General features: G+C 34.6%; 1 protein-coding gene across 5 annotated transcripts in view; it reads right to left on the minus strand.

The window, feature by feature from the left end:
• The window catches only part of LOC127876546 (phosphatidylinositol 3,4,5-trisphosphate 3-phosphatase TPTE2-like), a 99,742-nt gene that overhangs the window by 59,868 nt on the left and 16,520 nt on the right, over window positions 1-23,354 (minus strand). The window contains exon 1 of one of the 5 annotated variants that reach the window (XM_052421856.1): window positions 12,807-12,868. The exons of 1 other annotated variant lie outside the window; for it this stretch is intronic. The gene's annotated coding sequence lies outside the window, so the exon portion shown is untranslated. Of the gene's footprint in view, window positions 1-12,806; window positions 12,870-23,354 lie in introns of those variants that run through there. 3 more of the 5 variants (XM_052421855.1, XM_052421851.1, XM_052421857.1) reach the window with 3 other exon arrangements.

Here is a 23,354-nt window from a genome sequence, read left to right on the forward strand (position 1 = left end):
CAATTTTCTAAGTATAAAGGGCCCATAATTCCGTTCAAATGCCAGTCAGAGTTACATAACTTTGCCTGCACGGTCCCCTTATGATAGTTCATAAATCTTGCAAGTATGAAAGCAATAGCTTTGATACTGTAGGAATAAAGTGGACCTAAACACAAAACTTAATCAAATTTTCAATTTTCTAAGTATAAAAAGGGCACATAATTCTGTCAAAATGCCAGTCAGAGTTACATTACTTTGCCTGCACAGTCCCCTTATGATAGTTAGTAAGTGTTGCAAGTATGAAAGCAATAGCTTTAATGCTTAAGGAATAAAATGGACCTAAACACAAAACTTAACCAAAATTGTCAATTTTCTAAGTATAAAAAGGGCACATAATTCTGTCAAAATGCATGCCAGAGTTATCTAAATTTGCCTGCCCAGTCCCCTCATGATAGTAAGTAAGTGTACCAAGTTTGAATGCAATAGCATTGATACTTACTGAGAAAAGTGGAACTAAACGCAAAACTTAACCAAAATTTTCAATTTTTTAAGTATAAAAAGGGCACATAATTCTGTCAAAATGCACGCCAGAGTTATCTAACTTTGCCTGCCCAGTCCCCTCATGATAGTAAGTAAGTGTACCAAGTTTGAATGCAATAGCATTGATACTTTCTGAGAAAAGTGGACCTAAACGCAAAACTTAACCGGACGCCGACGCCAACGCCAACGCCAACGCCGACGCCGACGCCAAGGTGATGACAATAGCTCATAATTTTTTTTCAAAAAATAGATGAGCTAAAAATAGTTATGCCCCCCTTCGAAGAAGAGGGGGTATATTGCTTTGCTCATGTCGGTCTGTCTGTCTGTCGGTCGGTCGGTCTGTCCACCAGGTGGTTGTCAGACGATAACTCAAGAACGCTTGGGCCTGGGATCATGAAACTTCATAGGTACATTGATCATGACTCGCAGATGATCCCTATTGATTTTGAGGTCACTAGGTCAAAGATCAGGGTCACGGAGACTCGAAATAGTAAAATGGTTTTTGAATGATAACTCAAGAATGCATACGCGGCCAACAGGGCACACTCTGAACAATATTACTGAAGCAACTGGTCTGTAATCCTAAATCTATAATTATCAGTCCAATGAAACATCATCCTTTTAGTAAAATACAGTGGATCAGTAAAAATATTATCAGAATATGATATTTTTTGTATATTTTGTATATTAAATATTGTGTTAATGTTTAATTTTGTTGATTAATATAAATATAAGCAGGACAGGGGAGGTAATACACTATTATATCTTTCTTATATACAGGGGAAACAAATGCAATAAGTTTATATTACAGCATTTGCCTCCCTTGTAATTTAAATTTTACCAAATGTAAGGCTTACTGCATTTTTGTAATGCATTGTATCAATAACCACCACCACCACCACCGTTGTTTACAGTGACAAAAAACGTATTCACGCAATGGCTGCTACTACAACTTATAGCCCATATGGGGGGGCATGCATGTTTTACAAACAGCCCTTGTTTGAATACAATTAAAGGGAAATTGAAAAAAGTATGATGTAAATTGGTAAAAATTTTAACAAGAATTAGTGTAATACAGATTACTTTAAATTATATGTCCACACTAATATTATATCAACCGTATTTGAAACTATAATATCAATTAGCACAATTTACCTGAATAATATCCATAGCACACTTTTAGTTATAAACTTAATAATTTTTAGATAAAAAGTTGAGTTTATATACATTTTCAACAGTATTACTCAATAAAATCTGTGAAAACTAATTTACACTTCTACAAAGATGAAAGACAAACTTGCTCTTTTAATCACATTTAATTATATAAAGATTATCACAACTTACCTGAAGTGATTAAAGACTTCAAAAACACACCAGCTTCAATCAAATCAATTTAAAAGAACTTCAAAACCTAACAATCATCAATTATAAGATTCAAAAACACAATTAATGAACCTCATTATGGTCATCTTTTGAGAAAATAAAGCTGCAAACAATGATCTCTCTATTTTATCTTAATTCCAAGTAAAAGAAATTAAAAATCCAGAATGATAATAACAAACATGTTATTGAATAATAGTAATCTATACATAATGAGAAAATATCTGGGGTGAATTGTCCAGGGAGCAGGGGTGAATTGTCTAGGGGGTGAGTTGTCACCTGGGGGTGAATTGTCTTGGGGTGAATTGTCTCGCTTCCTGTGTTATGTGTATTTACTTATTAATATTATTTAAATGTTTTGCCTGCATATAATTTACTATCTATATTTTTTTTCTTTTCAGGGAGGAAATGAAAGTATCTGAAAGCAGACTTGAAGTGATATCTTGATATAAAATGAACAGTTTACAGAAATAGAAAATGTTCAAGTGTCACGGAGTAATGTTCTTTTAACTCTTTTTAATGGACCAGCCTTTACAAACTACATAACTGTTCTGTGGAATTACATGGAATTACATGATCGTTCAAGTATTGCAGTGAAAGAAAAAAAATCAAAGTAAAGATTGAATAAACAAATGAAAATATCATCAAACATTTTGACAATTCAACAAATCGAACAACATTTCATGTTTATTACTTGGTGCAGTGGTAATAAGATCTTGCAGGGCTCCCCCTTTTATGACTGAGGCTGTTGAGTATTTTCATTAAGCATCTTTAAGTATTTTCAGATATTCAGGTTTCATTTGAAATTTATTTATGTATTACCAGTAGTATAATTTAAAATGTTTTTTTGGTATAGTAAACCCCAAATTAAAGACATTTGTATGATAACTTGTTAAGTGTTAATTGATGCTTTTATATGTTTGTATAGCAAGATTTGCAAATTCAAAAATTGACAAGTTAAACTTACTTTGTGAATACTGCTGTACTTCTTTATGAAGTTGATACTGAATTACTATTGTATTTATCATGTGAAATTGGTATGCTTTCTATTATGTAATGAAATTATTTATGTAGTGTTAATTTTGATATATTAAAGAAACCCATGTGAGCATGTTATTGGAAACTAAAGAAACTTAAATTATAAGACCACAAACAAGCATCATTGGGTTTATATTTTATCCTCCGCCATAGGAGGAGGGATATAGAATTGGCGTCGTCTGTCCATCCGTATGTCACAAACTTTTCAATGAGGAAAATTGTAGTGCACAAGAACCATAACCCTACACTTTCTTAAATCAGAGTTATCGCCCGTTGTTGTTTGTTTATGATGTAACTTTTCAGGACTCTATCTCAGATACTATAGAAGATTTCTACATGAAACTCCGTGTTTTGTGAGGATTCTACCATACATCAAGGAATTTGCACCCATCCATATACAAAATTTTAACTGCGGGTGATACAAATTCAAAAACAATTCTTGTTTGTTATGAAACCACTGTTTTATTAACATGCATAATCAGATTGCATAATTATGTATCTCATCAATAACAGTAATAACAAAGAAGCAAAAAACTTAAATACATGTTTACACATATGTTAATATATACACTTGGTTTTGATTATGCAAAAATAAATATAAAATGGTTTGTTTATATAGTTCTTTGAGATAAAAAGCTTTCCATTAACACCATAGTCCTTGTCTTTCACTGCGGTTGTAATATTTGACTGGCTGCATAACGACACCTTCCGTGATGTTTTATAATGTTCATTTACCTCTTACAAAGCTTCGAACCGTATAGCCAGTAACAAATCGTTCGACTTATCCTTGTCAAGTCTGAAAACAACAAAAGAATAGCACATTTTAACTGGAGTGCTTTTACTTTTTTGTCGTTTATTTATACAAAAATTGTGTACAAATAACAAAGCAAAAATATGATTTATGATATTTAAAAATGTACAATACCGGGTAAGTGAATATGAAGTAAATATTACATTTTAACATAAAATATGTTTGTTAAATAAGAAAATAGATAAAACTTCAACAGGTTGGTATATTTATACCTATGTTCAGTCAGGAACAAATACAACATAATAATTGTGTCCCTGGTTCAGTTCAAAATAAATTATTTTTAACAATGAACACTTAATTCAGTATTCCAACATGTAGTATTTGGTTAATTTTATATATTATCAGTATAGAGGTATACATTCTAGAATCTTATAATAAGGTGTTCAGATTAATTGCTGGATTTAGTTTAAGTATACACTTGCCTTGGACATTTATAGCTTTCAGGCACACACAAAGTCTTGGTAAACAGGACCATCATGCTATTCGTCCATGACAATTAGGCATATTTGAAAGATGCCAATATGGAATCTGAAACAAAACATTTGTGCATCAATCGTTGTTCTGAAATTTTAAACGAATAATGAAAATGTGTTATTTCACCCCCACTAGCAACCACCACATACTTTGAATGTCACCATAATCAATGGCAAATTATACATTTTCTTGAATAATTAGTGAATACTAATCATAAAATATACACTTTGTACCCTATATGTAAAAGAGTAAATGTTTTAATATAGAATAAAAATTTCAATATTCAGGGGAGGTAATAAATGGATAAACATTTTTGAAAGAAAATCTAACCCCACATTAAAAAGTACTATATATTTGTTTATATGACAAAATTAAAGATTGCATTAACATATTTTACATATATTAAACATTTCACACAGAGAAGGAAACCCCGTTGGCTGCAACAGTGCTGTATACGAGTTATTTTGAACTTCCCCCTCCTGGATTGCACGCTGTTATGAATTGAAATGCACATTTTTTTATGATAATAATGAAAAAAACTGTCTTTTTTGCAAAAAAATACCTCATTAAGAAAATATAATGTAATAATATAATAATTTAAAGTGCATAATTGTGTTATGAGTATTTAATTTATTATACCTGCACAATGTAATTTCATGAAATGAAAGTTCATTTATATGACATTTTATGACAAATCATTTTTTCAAATGGTTATATATGTACAATAAATAGCACATGCTAATCAGGGAAGACACTTTCCGCTTTTATTGTATTTTTCGTTTAAAGATCTCTCCCCTTAACAAAAATCCAGTTTTGGTAGAAATTGTTGTGCCTGATGAGCCTGTGCGGACTCAACAGGCTAATCTTGGAGGACACTTTATGCACAGGCTAATCTGGGAGGACACTTTATGCACAGGCTAATCTGGGAGGACACTTTATGCACAGGCTAATCTGGGAGGACACTTTCTGCACAGGCTAATCTGGGAGAACACTTTATGCACATGCATAAAGCTCATTTTCCCAGATTGAGGCTCATATAAAAAAAAAATTAATAATAACATTGCGTACATAACTCGAAAATTGGAACTGTGAAAATACTATTGTAAATAATATACACTAAATATATCAACAAGGGCTGTTTGTAAAACATGCATGCCCCCCATATGGGCTGTCCGTTGTAGTGGCAGCCATTGTGTGAATACGTTTTTTGTCACTGTGACCTTGACCTTTTACCTAGTGACCTGAAAATCAATAGGGGTCATCTGCGAGTCATGATCAATGTACCTATGAAGTGTCATGATCCTAGACAAAAGCGTTCTTGAGTTATCATCCCGAAACAATTTTACTGTTTCGGGTCACCGTGACCTTGACCTTTGACCTAGTGACCTGAAAATCAATATGGATCATCTGCGAGTCATGATCAATGTACCTATGAAGTTTAATGATCCTAGGCGTAAGCGTTCTTGAGTTATCATCCGGCAACCATTTAACTATTTCGGGTCACCGTGACCTTGACCTAGTGACCTCAAAATCAATAGGGGTCATCTGCGAGTCATGATCAATCTACACATGAAGTTTCATGATCCTTGGCATATGCGTTCTTGATTATCATCCGAAAATCATTTTACTATTTCGGGTCACCATGACCTTGACCTTTGACCTAGTGACCTCAAAATAAATAGGGGTCATCTGCGAGTCATGATCAATCTACCCATGAAGTTTCATGATCCTAGGCATATGCACTCTTGAGTTTTCATCCGAAAACCATTTTACTATTTCGGGTCACCTTGACCTTTGACCTAGTGACCTCAAAATAAATAGGGGTCATCTGCCAGTCATGATCAATCTACCTATGAAGTTTCATAATCCTAGGAGTATGCGTTCTTGAGTAATCATCCGAAAATCATTTTACTATTTCGGGTCACCGTGACCTTGACCTTTGACCTTGTGATCTCAAAACCGATAGGGGTCATCTGCGAGACATCATCAATCTACCTATGAAGTTTCATGATCCTAGGCGTATGCATTCTTGAGTTATCATCCAAAAACCATTTTACTATTTCGGGTCACCGTGACCTTGACCTTTGACCTAGTGACCTCAAAATCAATAGGGGTCATCTGTGAGTCAGGATCTATCTTCTAACAATAAAGTTTCATGATCCTAGGGATATGAGTTCTTGAGTTATCATCCGGAAACCATTTTACTATTTCGGTTCACCGTGACCTTGACCTAGTGACCTCAAAATCAATAGGGGTCATCTGCGAGTCATGATCAATCTACCTATGAAGTTTAATGATCCTAGGTGTATGCGTTCTTGAGTTATCATCCGGAAACCATTTTACTATTTCGGGTCACCTTGACCTTTGACCTAGTGACCTCAAAATCAATAGGGGTCATCTGCGAGTCATGATCAATGTACCTATGAAGTTTCATGATCCTAGGCCCAAGCGTTCTTGATTTATCATCCGGAAACCACCTGGTGGACGGACCGACCGACAGATCGACATGTGCAAAGCAATATACCCCCTCTTCTTCCAAGGGGGGCATAAATATACCTCATTTGTCTACACTGTTTTCTTAGTCTCCAATCACCATAGGATGGAATGTAAAAATAATAATCCTGAAATGGAGATATATATTAAATAATACATGGTTTTACTTTATCCCACAGTACTGCTGCATTAATTATGATGCGTATCCCCATGCCGCATGTTTGACCCTGGGGCGCCCCAGGGTTGGTAATGGGGCCATGCATAGTTGAGATTGACCGTATTGTCATAAGAGAAGTTCAGTATCAATTAGAAGTGAATCGGTGTAGAAATGAAGAAATTATAGTAAAAGGCAATTTTGGGTGGGCGTGGCCTTTGTGGGCGGGGCGCCCCAGGGTTGGAAATGTGGCCATGCATAGTTGAGATTGACTGTATTGTAATAAGAGAGGTTCAGTATCAATTTGAAGTGAATCGGTGTAGAAATAAGGAAATTATAGTAAAAGGTAATTTTGGGTGGGCATGACCTATGTGGGCGGGGCGCCTCAGGGTTGGTAATGGGGCCATGCATAGCTGAGATTGACCATATTGTCATAAGAGAGGTTCAGTATCAATTTGAAGTGAATCGGTGTAGAAATGAAGAAATTATAGTAAAAGGCAATTTTAGGTAGGCGTGGCCTATGTGGACATGGCCTATGTGGGACGGGTGCCCCAGGGTTGGTAATGGGGCCATGCATAGCTGAGATTGACTCTATTGTCATAAGAGAGGTTCAGTATCAATTTGAAGTGAATCGGTGTAGAAATGAAGAAATTATAGTAAAAGGCAATTTAGGGTGGGCGTGGCCTATGTGGCGTTGCCTATGTTGGCTGGGTGCCCTAGGGTTGGTTATGGGGCCATGCATAGCTGAGATTGACTCTATTGTCATAAGAGAGGTTCAGTATCAATTTGAAGTGAATCGGTGTAGAAATGAAGAAATTATAGTAAAAGGCAATTTTGGGTAGGCGTGGCCTATGTTGCCGGGGCGCCCCAGGGTTGGTAATGGGGCCATGCATAGTTGAGATTGACCACAGGCTTTTTCCGCACTATGCCACGGATCCGAAATGCGGCCCCATTCCCAATGCAAATCTGGTTGTTTTTTTCCCAATTGAAAAAAAAAATCCCAATTCCAAAAAAAAAAAAATTTTTTTTTTTTTTACCTTAAAATATATAAGTTAACCTGATCCGGTATAGAAAATAGAAAGTGTTGCGTAATTAAATTATCTGTTGCCTTGAATTTGTTTTAAAAACTGTAAAATATGTTAATGATTATTTAAGACTTTCCTTATTTTCCTCAAAATCCGGCGCTTCGCACGATTTTTTTCACCTCAAAAAAGGCCAGGCCTTTTTCCCAAATTCAGATTAACGAGAGCGCCGATGGCGTTGAAAGCCTATTTGCAAGATACAGGGAAGTTGCTGCTGAAGAAAATGTTAAGGGATCGGACAGTTGACTGAATGAGCAAGAGCACCGATGGCGTTGAAAGTGTTAGGCTGATATGGGTGGTCTATTTCAAAAGGATGCATTTCATTTATTATAAGACATAAGTTTATAAAACCTATATTTTTCTTATTTGTCATTGATTGTAAATTATGGTGGTAGTTTTAACAATTTTATTTTGTGTTGTTTTTTTACATGAAAATGTGTATTAAGTAATAAAGATTGTAAAAGAACAAGTAATGCTTAGTAACCTTTAGTTTCAGTAAATTTTAAAGCCATCTAATATTGAATCAATTTATATTTTGTTACAATTTTTAGTTTCAAAGAAAAAATAATTATTTAAAATCTAACTATTAACAGAGATTCAAAAATCTGACCTGTATAACAGCCCTATATTGCCATTGTCAGCATTCCAATTTCCAGCAAATGTTACCTCTTCCCATTTTCTCATTCTTCAGTGTTGTTTTAATGGGCCATTTAACTTTGCAAAAGCATAGTTAAATAGCACAAGGTAATTAATCAAGGCATCATCAATTAACAGATTCAAAAAGTTTTATGGCTCCGGCCTCTCCATTTCAACGTTCAACTCTGTAAGACCTGTTAATGGGGGACTCCTATGTCCACCCATTCTCTACATCAAATTGATTTAAATCGGTCAATTTCTGGCTCAAAGTAAATCATTTTAATTTCAATTAACACATCTCTATTACTTTCAAACTCTACACTTTATCAAATCCATAGAAATTCAGGTCAGCATCCATGTCAGAATAATCAGAAAACATTCATCGTACTCCGCAATTTTTCTTACACATTTTCAAAGAATGAAAGTGCTTTTTGCCCGACTTCCTGTTGAGCATATGTAAATTTCTATTTATAATTAACCAATGAAATTTTACATATCCATAAACCAGGGCTTATAAATTCAGTAATGTGAAGATTTGACCTCTCCCAGAAATAAACAAAGGAAATTGAAAGTAGTTGTGAGGTCACTATCAACAAGAACAGAATTGTTTTACAAACGAAATTAGTTTTAGTTTCTAAGAACGTTTTTCACGTAAAACGGTCTTAGAATAATTCACTAAAAACGGTGTAAACAATATTCTTGGAAGAAAATGTTATAAATAAGTTTCTTAATAAAAAATTGTAAGAATTCCCAAATACTATATTAGATATCTATTTCGTCTGCCCAAAATCAGGTAAGGCTTCAAAAAAGACAACCATTTCCCCATGTGATTTCGAAATGTGGTATAACAAAAGCCTATTTGCGTTGCAAATAGGCTAAAGAACCTGCACCTATCTCACATGTTCATAATATTTTGTAAAATTTTAATAATAAGTTATCAAAATAGTCGTTATTTACCAGTTAACAGCTTCTTTGAAATATAAGAAACACTATTTACATGCGATAATTTTTCCCAATTGAGCCAATTTTGCGAATAATTTTTTTCCCAAAATGGGGGTTTTCACGATGCGAAATTCCCAAAATTCTAGTGTGGCGTATTCCCAAAATGGAGCGGAAAAAGCCTGGACCGTATTGTCATAAGAGAGGCTCAGTATCAATTTGACGTAAATCGGTTCAGAAATGAAGAAGTTAATGTAAAATAACATAAAAAAATGAGTGAAAATCTCTGACCTGGCCCCGCCTCAACCCCCATAACTTTTGACAAAAAGTTATGGGGGTTGAGAGTGAGGGTTAAACCTTGTGACCTGAAAATCAATAGGGGTCATCTGCCAGTCATGATCAATGTACCTATGAAGTTTCATGATCCTAGCCATAAGCGTTCTTGAGTTATCATCAGGAAACCATTTTACTATTTCAGGTCACCTTGACCTTTGACCTAGTGACCTGAATATCAATAGGGGTCATCTGCGAGTCATGCTCAATCTACCTATCAAGTTTCATGATCCTAGGAATAAGCGTTCTTCAGTTATCATCCGGAAACCATTTTACTATTTTGGGTCACTGTGAACTTGACCTTTGACCTAGTGACCTCAAAATCAATAGGGGTCATCTGCGAGTCATGATCAATGTACCTATGAAGTTTCATGATCCTAGGCATAAGCGTTCTTGAGTTATCATCCGGAAACCAATTTACTATTTCGGGTCACCTTGACCTTTGACCTAGTGACCTCAAAATCGATAGGGGTCATCTGCAAGTCATGATCAATGGACCTATGAAGTTTCATGATCGTAGCCATTAGCATTCTTGAGTTATCATCCGGAAACCATTTTACTATTTCAGCTCACCGTGACCTTGACCTTTGATACAGTGGCCTGAAAATCCATAGGGGTCAACTACGAGTCATGATCAATCTACCTATCAAGTTTCATGATCCTAGGCATAAGTGTTCTTGAGTTATCATCCGGAAACCATTTTACTATTTTGGGTCACCGTGACCTTGACCTTTGACCTAGTGACCTCAAAATCAATAGGGGTCATCTGCGAGTCATGATCAATGTACCTATGAAGTTTCATGATCCTAGGCATAAGCGTTCTTGAGTTATCATCCGGAAACCATTTTACTATTTCAGGTCACCGTGACCTTGACCTTTGACCCAGTGACCTGAAAATCAATAGGGGTCATCTGCCAGCCATTATCAATCTACCTACGAAGTTTCATGATCCTAGGCATAAGCATTCTTGAGTTATCTTCCGGAAACCATTTTACTATTTCGGGTCACCGTGACCTTGACCTTTGACCTAGTGACCTCAAAATCAATATGGGTCATCTGCGAGTCATGATCAATGTACCTATGAAGTTTCATGATCCTAGGTCCAAGCGTTCTTGAGTTATCATCCGGAAACCACCTGGTGGACGGACCGACAGACAGACGTGCAAAGCAATATACCCCCTCTTCTTCGAAGGGGGGCATAAAAATTTATATCCATTTCAGTGCTTAATTGCTCCAATGAGACCACAATACTGATGTTATTGCTGTGTGTTGATGAAAAATGAAATGAACATTGATGTAGTCTTATAACTTGGATGATGGCTTACAATCTGCCATCTGCTACTCCTTCCATTGACATTCTATGTAAAAAGTAAAATATAACCTCAAAGCACAGACATTTGAAAAAGTATGACGGACATACAGATGGAAATGCAATCACTAGATGCCCACCTTCGGGGGCATAAAAATGTAGTCACGTTAAAAATCACTTGACACTTTTTAACATGTTTACCTTCACCATGACTTACAAAATATCCTAATGGTGACTGGGACCATTCAACTTCCTGACCACATTCCTCCAGAGGTGGCTGTGTTTCTTCGTCAGATGGCGGCAAAGTTTCGTTCGAATCTGAAATCTTTATTTTAAAAAAGTATTATAACATTGTAATAAATGCATTAAAACACATGTATTTATTTATAGTTTTTAGTTGTACATTGTATATAGTTACTTTAAACAGTATTAAAATGTGTATGATATTTTATTTAATATACAAACAAGTTATTGTTTCATGTCAAACACAAACAAGTCAATGGATTAAATAATTTCCTTTCATCTAAAATATGCCATATTTATGTATTAATGTTGTGATAAAATCAATATCTTATTTGCTCATTTAATTAAATTAATAATCTTATATCTTTTAAAGAATATAAAATAATTATACCTTCCAAAAATAAATATTACATAAATTGTAATGCTTTTAAAACATAGCACTTATACAAATTGTTAAACTATTTATAAAACGATTTTCTCAAATAATCCTTGCTTTCCCCTTGCTTTCCAGTGTCTGTACCTCTATAACTGCATCACTGCCACCAGTTCCTTCAGAATCATACTCATACAGGTCTTCACTCATAGTTCATTAGTGACAGTGTAATCTATATAATATACAAAATTTCAATCCATAGGTACAACTATCTGTATCAATGTTTTTTTCAATAATTATGTAAAATAAATTATATTTGGTACAAATGAAGTTTGAAGTTTGGTATAAATTGTAACATTTTGTTTCATAAATAAAACAGTTATATTTGATTGTTATCCTTAATGTTTACACAAAAACAAGTTCAATGGGTTCAAACAAATAAAAAAAACATACACAGGTGTAAGTATAAAAATTATATTATAAAACAAACCAATGAACTTCTCAAGTGTTACAGCCAAGTTGTTGTTGTTGTTTGTTTAAAATGTAACAGTTACCTCCCTTGTTGTATTTTACCAGGTAATTTAAAAAAACAAAAACATAACATATACGCGCAAAATATTTCAGATCTTTATTTTGTTATTATGTAAAGTATACATTTTTCTTCTAAATAAAACTAAATTAAATACTTAGAATTTGTAATATACCAAATAAATAATTTAAAATGAAAACTTACCATAAAAAATCGGCAAAGAAATCAACGCGATCGTGAAATATGTTGGTCAAATTCTTTAAGTTTGTTCATCGTTGTATTAAATCCATGTACTTTTTATTTGCTAAAAATACGTTTTCAACGAGAATTGACGCGTATTTTGGCAACCTACAGTCGTACTGAGGGGTCGGTTTTCAAATTCGTCTGAAAACCCATCGAAATACAATTACTTGAGTGCATATACACCAAATTCAATATAATTTAGATAACATATCCTCCATTATCTGACAAAAAAAGACATTTTGATACAAACTGTTTTCACCGAAGTTGATTATTTTCGTTATTGCGCAAGAAGAATAAATGTTTACTTTTAACCGGAAGTCGTCAGTTGGTTATGCTGAAATGAATTATGGGTTACTGGAATATAGCGAATAGTCAATCTCTTGCACGACGGTTACATTACATTCACCTCTCAATCGTGATACATCGGCTATCTCGGATTCCTCCGTAAGATAAGATATTGATTTGTGAAATAAATCGTCTGCTGATCCAGAGTGATTCACCTCTGTGTTGGGCGCAGAACCAAAGACCTATAGAGGTCATAATACACTAAATAGTTTCCCTATATAATTCAATGTAAAAGCGACAACTTTGAGCGAAAATAAATGCAACATTTTGCACATAGAGACCCCCATAACCATACCTTTTCTTAAAGGACATTCTAAGCGAAATCGATTTATGCAATAAAAAAGATATGTCATGTACAATGCAAGAAAGAACTTGACACAAATCAAAATCGACTGTTTTTGCAACTTTTTTTTTCGGCCGTTTCTTAGTGGAATGTAACCTTTTCTAGTGCAATGGTTTACTATAGTCTTCAAGTGTATCATATTTAAGGGATTCAGTAGTGAACACCTATTCATGCCCTACCATTATCTCCGCAAGGTAACACCCGAATAATGGTAAAAAGTATAAAACATGCCTTCCTGTCAACTATGATATTTTTTTAGAGAGTACAGCCCTACATGAAGCGATCATTTAGTGTATTGTAACCTATAAGACAACGTTTACTGTTAACATCGCGAAAAATAAGCACTTCTCGATACTTATAAACCTATTTTCTATGTGCATGCCAATTTTCAGACCGATCTTTCACGTAGAAATGCTTGAAAATGCATTTTATTATAACGCCTGATAAGCCATGTGGCTTTCGCGTTCGGAGCTTTGATTTATAACGGGCGTTCAGGCGTAAAACGATTACCCTAAACAATTACAATCGGTCAAAATACTGGAATATTGTTACAAGCTATGTAGAAAAAGAAGTAAACAACTATTAAAACGTGTTCATGAGCTCTTTCAGCACAAATTATTGCGATTTGAGATGCTCAAGACGAGTTTTTGTACGTTTTTTTTTCTTATTTTCCTCTGAAAACGTATTTTTTTCTTAGAAACTCACGATGCTCCTTAAATTCGTGACACAAACGCATTTATTCCGTGCAATTTGCCAAAACGCATCATATCTCACTAAAAAAATGATGATTTTCTGTAAATACAGCTTCTTTGTGACTAGGCCTGGTTTTGCGTTTAGGTCATAATACACTAAATAGTTTCCCTATATAATTCAATGTAAAGGCGACAACTTTGAGCGAAAATAAATGCAACATTTTGCACATAGAGACCCCCATAACCATACCTTTTCTTAAAGGACATTCTAAGCGGAATCGATTTATGCAATAAAAAAGATATGTCATGTACAATGCAAGAAAGAACTTGACACAAATCAAAATCGACTGTTTTTGCAACTTTTTTTTCGGCCGTTTCTTAGTGGAATGTAACCCTTTCCAGTGCAATGGTTTACTACAGTCTTCAAGTGTATCATATTTAAGGGATTCAGTAGTGAACACCTATTCATGCCCTACCATTATCTCCGCAAGGTAACACCCGAATAATGGTAAAAAGTGTAAAACATGCCTTCCTGTCAACTATGATATTTTTTTAGAGAGTACAGCCCTACATGAAGCGATCATTTAGTGTATTGTAACCTATAAGACAACGTTTACTGTTTACATCGCAAAAAATAAGCACTTCTCGATACTTATAAACCTATTTTCTATGTGCATGCCAATTTTCAGACCGATCTTTCACGTAGAAATGCTTGAAAATGCATTTTATTATAACGCCTGATAAGCCATGTGGCTTTCGCGTTCGGAGCTTTGATTTATAACGGGCGTTCAGGCGTAAAACGATTACCCTACACAATTACAATCGGTCAAAATACTGGAATATTGTTACAAGCTATGTAGAAAAAGAAGTAAACAACTATTAAAACGTGTTCATGAGCTCTTTCAGCACAAATTGTTGCGATTTGAGATGCTCAAGACGAGTTTTTGTACGTTTTTTTTTTCTTATTTTCCTCTGAAAACGTATTTTTTTCTTAGAAACTCACGATGCTCCTTAAATTCGTGACACAAACGCATTTATTCCGTGCAATTTGCCAAAACGCATCATATCTCACTAAAAAAATGATGATTTTCTGTAAATACAGCTTCTTTGTGACTAGGCCTGGTTTTGCGTTTAGGTCATAATACACTAAATAGTTTCCCAATATAATTCAATGTAAAAGCGACAACTTTGAGCGAAAATAAATGCAACATTTTGCACATAGAGACCCCCATAACCATACCTTTTCTTAAAGGACATTCTAAGCGGAATCGATTTATGCAATAAAAAAGATATGTCATGTACAATGCAAGAAAGAACTTGCCACAAATCAAAATCGACTGTTTTTGCAACTTTTTTTTTCGGCCGTTTCTTAGTGGAATGTAACCTTTTCTAGTGCAATGGTTTACTATAGTCTTCAAGTGTATCATATTTAAGGGATTCAGTAGTGAACACCTATTCATGCCCTACCATTATCTCCGCAAGGTAACACCCGAATAATGGTAAAAAGTGTAAAACATGCCTTCCTGTCAACTATGATATTTTTTTAGAGAGTACAGCCCTACATGAAGCGATCATTTAGTGTATTGTAACCTATAAGACAACGTTTACTGTTAACATCGCGAAAAATAAGCACTTCTCGATACTTATAAACCTATTTTCTATGTGCATGCCAATTTTCAGACCGATCTTTCACGTAGAAATGCTTGAAAATGCATTTTATTATAACGCCTGATAAGCCATGTGGCTTTCGCGTTCGGAGCTTTGATTTATAACGGGCGTTCAGGCGTAAAACGATTACCCTAAACAATTACAATCGGTCAAAATACTGGAATATTGTTACAAGCTATGTAGAAAAAGAAGTAAACAACTATTAAAACGTGTTCATGAGCTCTTTCAGCACAAATTGTTGCGATTTGAGATGCTCAAGACGAGTTTTTGTACGTTTTTTTTTTCTTATTTTCCTCTGAAAACGTATTTTTTTCTTAGAAACTCACGATGCTCCTTAAATTCGTGACACAAACGCATTTATTCCGTGCAATTTGTCAAAACGCATCATATCTCACTAAAAAAATGATGATTTTCTGTAAATACAGCTTCTTTGTTACTAGGCCTGGTTTTGCGTTTAAGACAACGTTTACTGTTAACATCGCGAAAAATAAGCACTTCTCGATACTTATAAACCTATTTTCTATGTGCATGCCAATTTTCAGACCGATCTTTCACGTAGAAATGCTTGAACATGCATTTTATTATAACGCCTGATAAGCCATGTGGCTTTCGCGTTCGGAGCTTTGATTTATAACGGGCGTTCAGGCGTAAAACGATTACCCTAAATAATTACAATCGGTCAAAATACTGGAATATTGTTACAAGCTATGTAGAAAAAGAAGTAAACAACTATTAAAACGTGTTCATGAGCTCTTTCAGCACAAATTGTTGCGATTTGAGATGCTCAAGACGAGTTTTTATACGTTTTTTTTTCTTATTTTCCTCTGAAAACGTATTTTTTACTTAGAAACTCACGATGCTCCTTAAATTCGTGACACAAACGCATTTATTCTGTGCAATTTGCCAAAACGCATCATATCTCACTAAAAAAATGATGATTTTCTGCAAATACAGCTTCTTTGTGACTAGGCCTGGTTTTGCGTTTAGGTCATAATACACTAAATAGTTTCCCTATATAATTCAATGTAAAAGCGACAACTTTGAGCGAAAATAAATGCAACATTTTGCACATAGAGACCCCCATAACCATACCTTTTCTTAAAGGACATTCTAAGCGGAATCGATTTATGCAATAAAAAAGATATTTAATGTACAATGCAAGAAAGAACTTGACACAAATCATAATCGACTGTTTTTGCAACTTTTTTTTTTCGGCCGTTTCTGAGTGGAATGTAACCTTTTTTAGTGCAATGGTTTACTATAGTCTTCAAGTGTATCATATTTATGGGATTCAGTGGTGAACACCTATTCATGCCCTACCATTATCTCCGCAAGGTAACACCCGAATAATGGTAAAAAGTGTAAAACATGCCTTCCTGTCAACTATGATATTTTTTTAGAGAGTACAGCCCTACATGAAGTGATCATTTAGTGTATTGTAACCTATAAGACAACGTTTACTGTTAACATCGCGAAAAATAAGCACTTCTCGATACTTATAAACCTATTTTCTATGTGCATGCCAATTTTCAGACCGATCTTTCACGTAGAAATGCTTGAAAATGCATTTTATTATAACGCCTGATAAGCCATGTGGCTTTCGCGTTCGGAGCTTTGATTTATAACGGGCGTTCAGGCGTAAAGCGATTACCCTAAACAATTACAATCGGTCAAAATACTGGAATATTGTTACAAGCTATGTAGAAAAAGAAGTAAATAACTATTAAAACGTGTTCATGAGCTCTTTCAGCACAAATTGTTGCGATTTGAGATGCTCAAGACGAGTTTTTGTACGTTTTTTTTTTCTTATTTTCCTCTGAAAACGTATTTTTTTTCTTAGAAACTCACGATGCTCCTTAAATTCGTGACACAAAACGCATTTATTCCGTGCAATTTGCCAAAACGCATCATATCTCACTAAAAAAATGATGATTTTCTGTAAATACAGCTTCTTTGTGACTAGGCCTGGTTTTGCGTTTAGGTCATAATACACTAAATAGTTTCCCTATATAATTCAATGTAAAAGCGACAACTTTGAGCGAAAATAAATGCAACATTTTGCACATAGAGACCCCCATAACCATACCTTTTCTTAAAGGACATTCTAAGCGGAATCGATTTATGCAATAAAAAAGATATGGCATGTAAAATGCAAGAAAGAACTTGACACAAATCAAAATCGACTGTTTTAGCAACTTTTTTTTCCGGCCGTTTCTTAGTGGAATGTAACCTTTTCTAGTGCAATGGTTAACTATAGTCTTCAAGTGTATCATATTTAAGGGATTCAGTAGTGAACACCTATTCATGCCCTACCATTATCTCCGCAAGGTAACACCCGAATAATGGTAAAAAGTGTAAAACATGCCTTCCTGTCAACTATGATATTTTTTTAGAGAGTACAGCCCTACATGAAGCGATCATTTAGTGTATTGTAACCTATAAGACAACGTTTACTGTTAACATCGCGAAAAATAAGCACTTCTCGATACTTATTAACCTATTTTCTATGTGCATGCCAATTTTCAGACCGATCTTTCACGTAGAAATGCTTGAAAATGCATTTTATTATAACGCCTGATAAGCCATGTGGCTTTCGCGTTCGGAGCTTTGATTTATTACGGGCGTTCAGGCGTAAAACGATTACCCTAAACAATTACAATCGGTCAAAATACTGGAATATTGTTACAAGCTATGTAGAAAAAGAAGTAAACAACTATTAAAACGTGTTCATGAGCTCTTTCAGCACAAATTGTTGCGATTTGAGATGCTCAAGACGAGTTTTTGTACGTTTTTTTTCTTATTTTCCTCTGAAAACGTATTTTTTTCTTAGAAACTCACGATGCTCCTTAAATTCGTGACACAAACGCATTTATTCCGTGCAATTTGCAAAAACGCATCATATCTCACTAAAAAAATGATGATTTTCTGTAAATACTATTTCTTTGTGACTAGGCCTGGTTTTGCGTTTAGGTCATAATACACTAAATAGTTTCCCTATATAATTCAATGTAAAGGCGACAACTTTGAGCGAAAATAAATGCAACATTTTGCACATAGAGACCCCCATAACCATACCTTTTCTTAAAGGACATTCTAAGCGGAATCGATTTATGCAATAAAAAAGATATGTCATGTTCAATGCAAGAAAGAACTTGACACAAATCAAAATCGACTGTTTTTGCAACTTTTTTTTTCGGCCGGTTCTTAGTGGAATGTAACCTTTTCTAGTGCAATGGTTTACTACAGTCTTCAAGTGTATCATATTTAAGGGATTCAGTAGTGAACACCTATTCATGCCCTACTATTATCTCCGCAAGGCCACGACTTTTATATTTCTTGGTTTACAAAACCGCCGACCCTAATTTTTGGAAAATGGGAAAAAAAATAAAATCGGAAAATCGTCTTTTTTTTAAATATTTTATTCCCGACCGCACTGCAAAACGAGCGAAACGAGAAAAAAAACGATCCGGTTTGAGTACGGTTGCGAATAAAATCAAGTAAGTACAATCAATGATTGGTTCACATATATTGCAGAGATCGGGATATTTTTCAATGTGACACATTATGTACCAGTCCTTTTATGGGTACTTCTCAAAATTTATTTCGGGTAAAAATTACAGACAATAAGAAAATCAGCGTCAGTAAAATGTCGACCCCATCAAAATATATTTCCGAGTCTGTGACGCAACTATATTGTTTAACATGTTAATTATATTAAACAAACCCGATATTATAGTAGATAAAAAAGCATTTGATAATTTGTATAAATAATCCAATAAAACACTGCCATTATTTACGATATATGTGTTTAGGAATTTTGTAAAAACGTCCGCCATAGTTTATAGGAACTGTACAGAAAGTTTGGAAATCAGAAAAAATCAGTATATCTCGGAAAATCATTGATAATTGTATTTGTCGTTTCAATGCTTAGGGCCGAGTAATTTCGGCAAATCGGAACTCAACTTGCGTAAAACACTAGCGCAATTAACCGTTAAACTCCGCCTCCGTTCTCTGCATAAGATTAGAAGGCGGAGCTATGCACGTGCTTTTATTAAATTGGAGGATTGCAATTGAGTAACAAACACACGATTGGTTCGGCATGTTGATTGCTAGACAAAGGAAGCCAATTTTTTCGGCGCGAAATTTGTCGCTTTATTGCTTCCGACAGAAAGCGGCTTTCCTTTGATGACGTCAAACTGTCAATTCACACAGACTGCACATTTTCGGAAGACTTTAACTGACTCCTTGTTTACAATTCCAGTAAAAAAAAAACACTTGCTAACATTAAACTTTGGATTTAATTATCAAAATAAAGCAAAAGCGAAGTTGACAAATATGATTAAATTAATTCGCGTCAGTTCAAATAAGACGTTTTGCGTTGTAAATCAACGAGTTTTCATGACAACAACAACTTTGACAAACATTACCGCGACGACGCATGGATCGATCTTCCTCGATTTTTTTTCATGTACGATCTCAAGTCGAGTAAGAGCAAACACATACCGGGTAATTTGTTTATGAGTAGTTTATCTTATATAAGATTCATGCAACGGGCATCGCATTGCGTAATGGTGCGCATCGAATTATGGAAATGAAGCGCAGTTTTTCGTTTTAATGGGAGAAGAACGCATGCCATGTAATGGAGTGTTTAAAATTGCCTGATGTTACAAAAGGTGCTTTTAGGACTCATTTCATTTGAAGATATAGATGTGTTTCATTGCATAATTTGATTTTTTGTCTCTGTGTTAAGGTTATAAAAGATATGTTGTCTTTGTTCTGATGTAATTAGTATAAACTTTTTTTTCCGATGTTTTTTTTTTTTTTTTTTTTTTCGACCGCCCGATGGACCATTTTCAAAATAATTTTTGTAAACCAATAAAAAAAAAGTCGTGGCCCAAGGTAACACCCGAATAATGGTAAAAAGTGTAAAACATGCCTTCCTGTCAACTATGATATTTTTTTAGAGAGTACAGCCCTACATGAAGCGATCATTTAGTGTATTGTAACCTATAAGACAACGTTTACTGTTAACATCGCGAAAATTAAGCACTTCTCGATACTTATAAACCTATTATCTATGTGCATGCCAATTTTCAGACCGATCTTTCACGTAGAAATGCTTGAAAATGCATTTTATTATAACGCCTGATAAGCCATGTGGCTTTCGCGTTCGGAGCTTTGATTTATAACGGGCGTTCAGGCGTAAAACGATTACCCTAAACAATTACAATCGGTCAAAATACTGGAATATTGTTACAAGCTATGTAGAAAAAGAAGTAAACAGCTATTAAAACGTGTTCATGAGCTCTTTCAGCACAAATTGTTGCGATTTGAGATGCTCAAGACGAGTTTTTGTACGTTTTTTTTTTCTTATTTTCCTCTGAAAACGTATTTTTTTCTTAGAAACTCACGATGCTCCTTAAATTCGTGACACAAACGCATTTATTCCGTGCAATTTGCCAAAACGCATCATATCTCACCAAAAAAATGATGATTTTCTGTAAATACAGCTTCTTTGTGACTAGGCCTGGTTTTGCGTTTAGGTCATAATACACTAAATAGTTTCCCTATATAATTCAATGTAAAAGCGACAACTTTGAGCGAAAATAAATGCAACATTTTGCACATAGAGACCCCCATAACCATACCTTTTCTTAAAGGACATTCTAAGCGGAATCGATTTATGCAATAAAAAAGATATGTCATGTTCAATGCAAGAAAGAACTTGACACAAATCAAAATCGACTGTTTTTGCAACTTTTTTTTTCGGCCGTTTCTTAGTGGAATGTAACCTTTTCTAGTGCAATGGTTTACTACAGTCTTCAAGTGTATCATATTTAAGGGATTCAGTAGTGAACACCTATTCATGCCCTACTATTATCTCCGCAAGGTAACACCCGAATAATGGTAAAAAGTGTAAAACATGCCTTCCTGTCAACTATGATATTTTTTTAGAGAGTACAGCCCTACATGAAGCGATCATTTAGTGTATTGTAACCTATAAGACAACGTTTACTGTTAACATCGCGAAAAATAAGCACTTCTCGATACTTATAAACCTATTTTCTATGTGCATGCCAATTTTCAGACCGATCTTTCACGTAGAAATGCTTGAAAATGCATTTTATTATAACGCCTGATAAGCCATGTGGCTTTCGCGTTCGGAGCTTTGATTTATAACGGGCGTTCAGGCGTAAAACGATTACCCTAAACAATTACAATCGGTCAAAATACTGGAATATTGTTACAAGCTATGTAGAAAAAGAAGTAAACAGCTATTAAAACGTGTTCATGAGCTCTTTCAGCACAAATTGTTGCGATTTGAGATGCTCAAGACGAGTTTTTGTACGTTTTTTTTTTCTTATTTTCCTCTGAAAACGTATTTTTTTCTTAGAAACTCACGATGCTCCTTAAATTCGTGACACAAACGCATTTATTCCGTGCAATTTGCCAAAACGCATCATATCTCACCAAAAAAATGATGATTTTCTGTAAATACAGCTTCTTTGTGACTAGGCCTGGTTTTGCGTTTAGGTCATAATACACTAAATAGTTTCCCTATATAATTCAATGTAAAAGCGACAACTTTGAGCGAAAATAAATGCAACATTTTGCACATAGAGACCCCCATAACCATACCTTTTCTTAAAGGACATTCTAAGCGGAATCGATTTATGCAATAAAAAAGATATGTCATGTACAATGCAAGAAAGAACTTGACACAAATCAAAATCGACTGTTTTTGCAACTTTTTTTTTCGGCCGTTTCTTAGTGGAATGTAACCTTTTCTAGTGCAATGGTTTACTATAGTCTTCAAGTGTATCATATTTAAGGGATTCAGTAGTGAACACCTATTCATGCCCTACCATTATCTCCGCAAGGTAACACCCGAATAATGGTAAAAAGTATAAAACATGCCTTCCTGTCAACTATGATATTTTTTTAGAGAGTACAGCCCTACATGAAGCGATCATTTAGTGTATTGTAACCTATAAGACAACGTTTACTGTTAACATCGCGAAAAATAAGCACTTCTCGATACTTATAAACCTATTTTCTATGTGCATGCCAATTTTCAGACCGATCTTTCACGTAGAAATGCTTGAAAATGCATTTTATTATAACGCCTGATAAGCCATGTGGCTTTCGCGTTCGGAGCTTTGATTTATAACGGGCGTTCAGGCGTAAAACGATTACCCTAAACAATTACAATCGGTCAAAATACTGGAATATTGTTACAAGCTATGTAGAAAAAGAAGTAAACAACTATTAAAACGTGTTCATGAGCTCTTTCAGCACAAATTGTTGCGATTTGAGATGCTCAAGACGAGTTTTTGTACGTTCTTTTTTTCTTATTTTCCTCTGAAAACGTATTTTTTTCTTAGAAACTCACGATGCTCCTTAAATTCGTGACACAAACGCATTTATTCCGTGCAATTTGCAAAAATGCATCATATCTCACTAAAAAATGATGATTTTCTGTAAATACAGCTTCTTTGTGACTAGGCCTGGTTTTGTGTTTAGGTCATAATACACTAAATAGTTTCCCTATATAATTCAATGTAAAGGCGACAACTTTGAGCGAAAATAAATGCAACATTTTGCACATAGAGACCCCCATAACCATACCTTTTCTTAAAGGACATTCTAAGCGGAATCGATTTATGCAATAAAAAAGATATGTCATATACAATGCAAGAAAGAACTTGACACAAATCAAAATCGACTGTTTTTGCAACTTTATTTTTCG

Source organism: Dreissena polymorpha, chromosome 4 (assembly GCF_020536995.1).
Source record: "Dreissena polymorpha isolate Duluth1 chromosome 4, UMN_Dpol_1.0, whole genome shotgun sequence".
NCBI lineage: Eukaryota > Metazoa > Mollusca > Bivalvia > Myida > Dreissenidae > Dreissena > Dreissena polymorpha.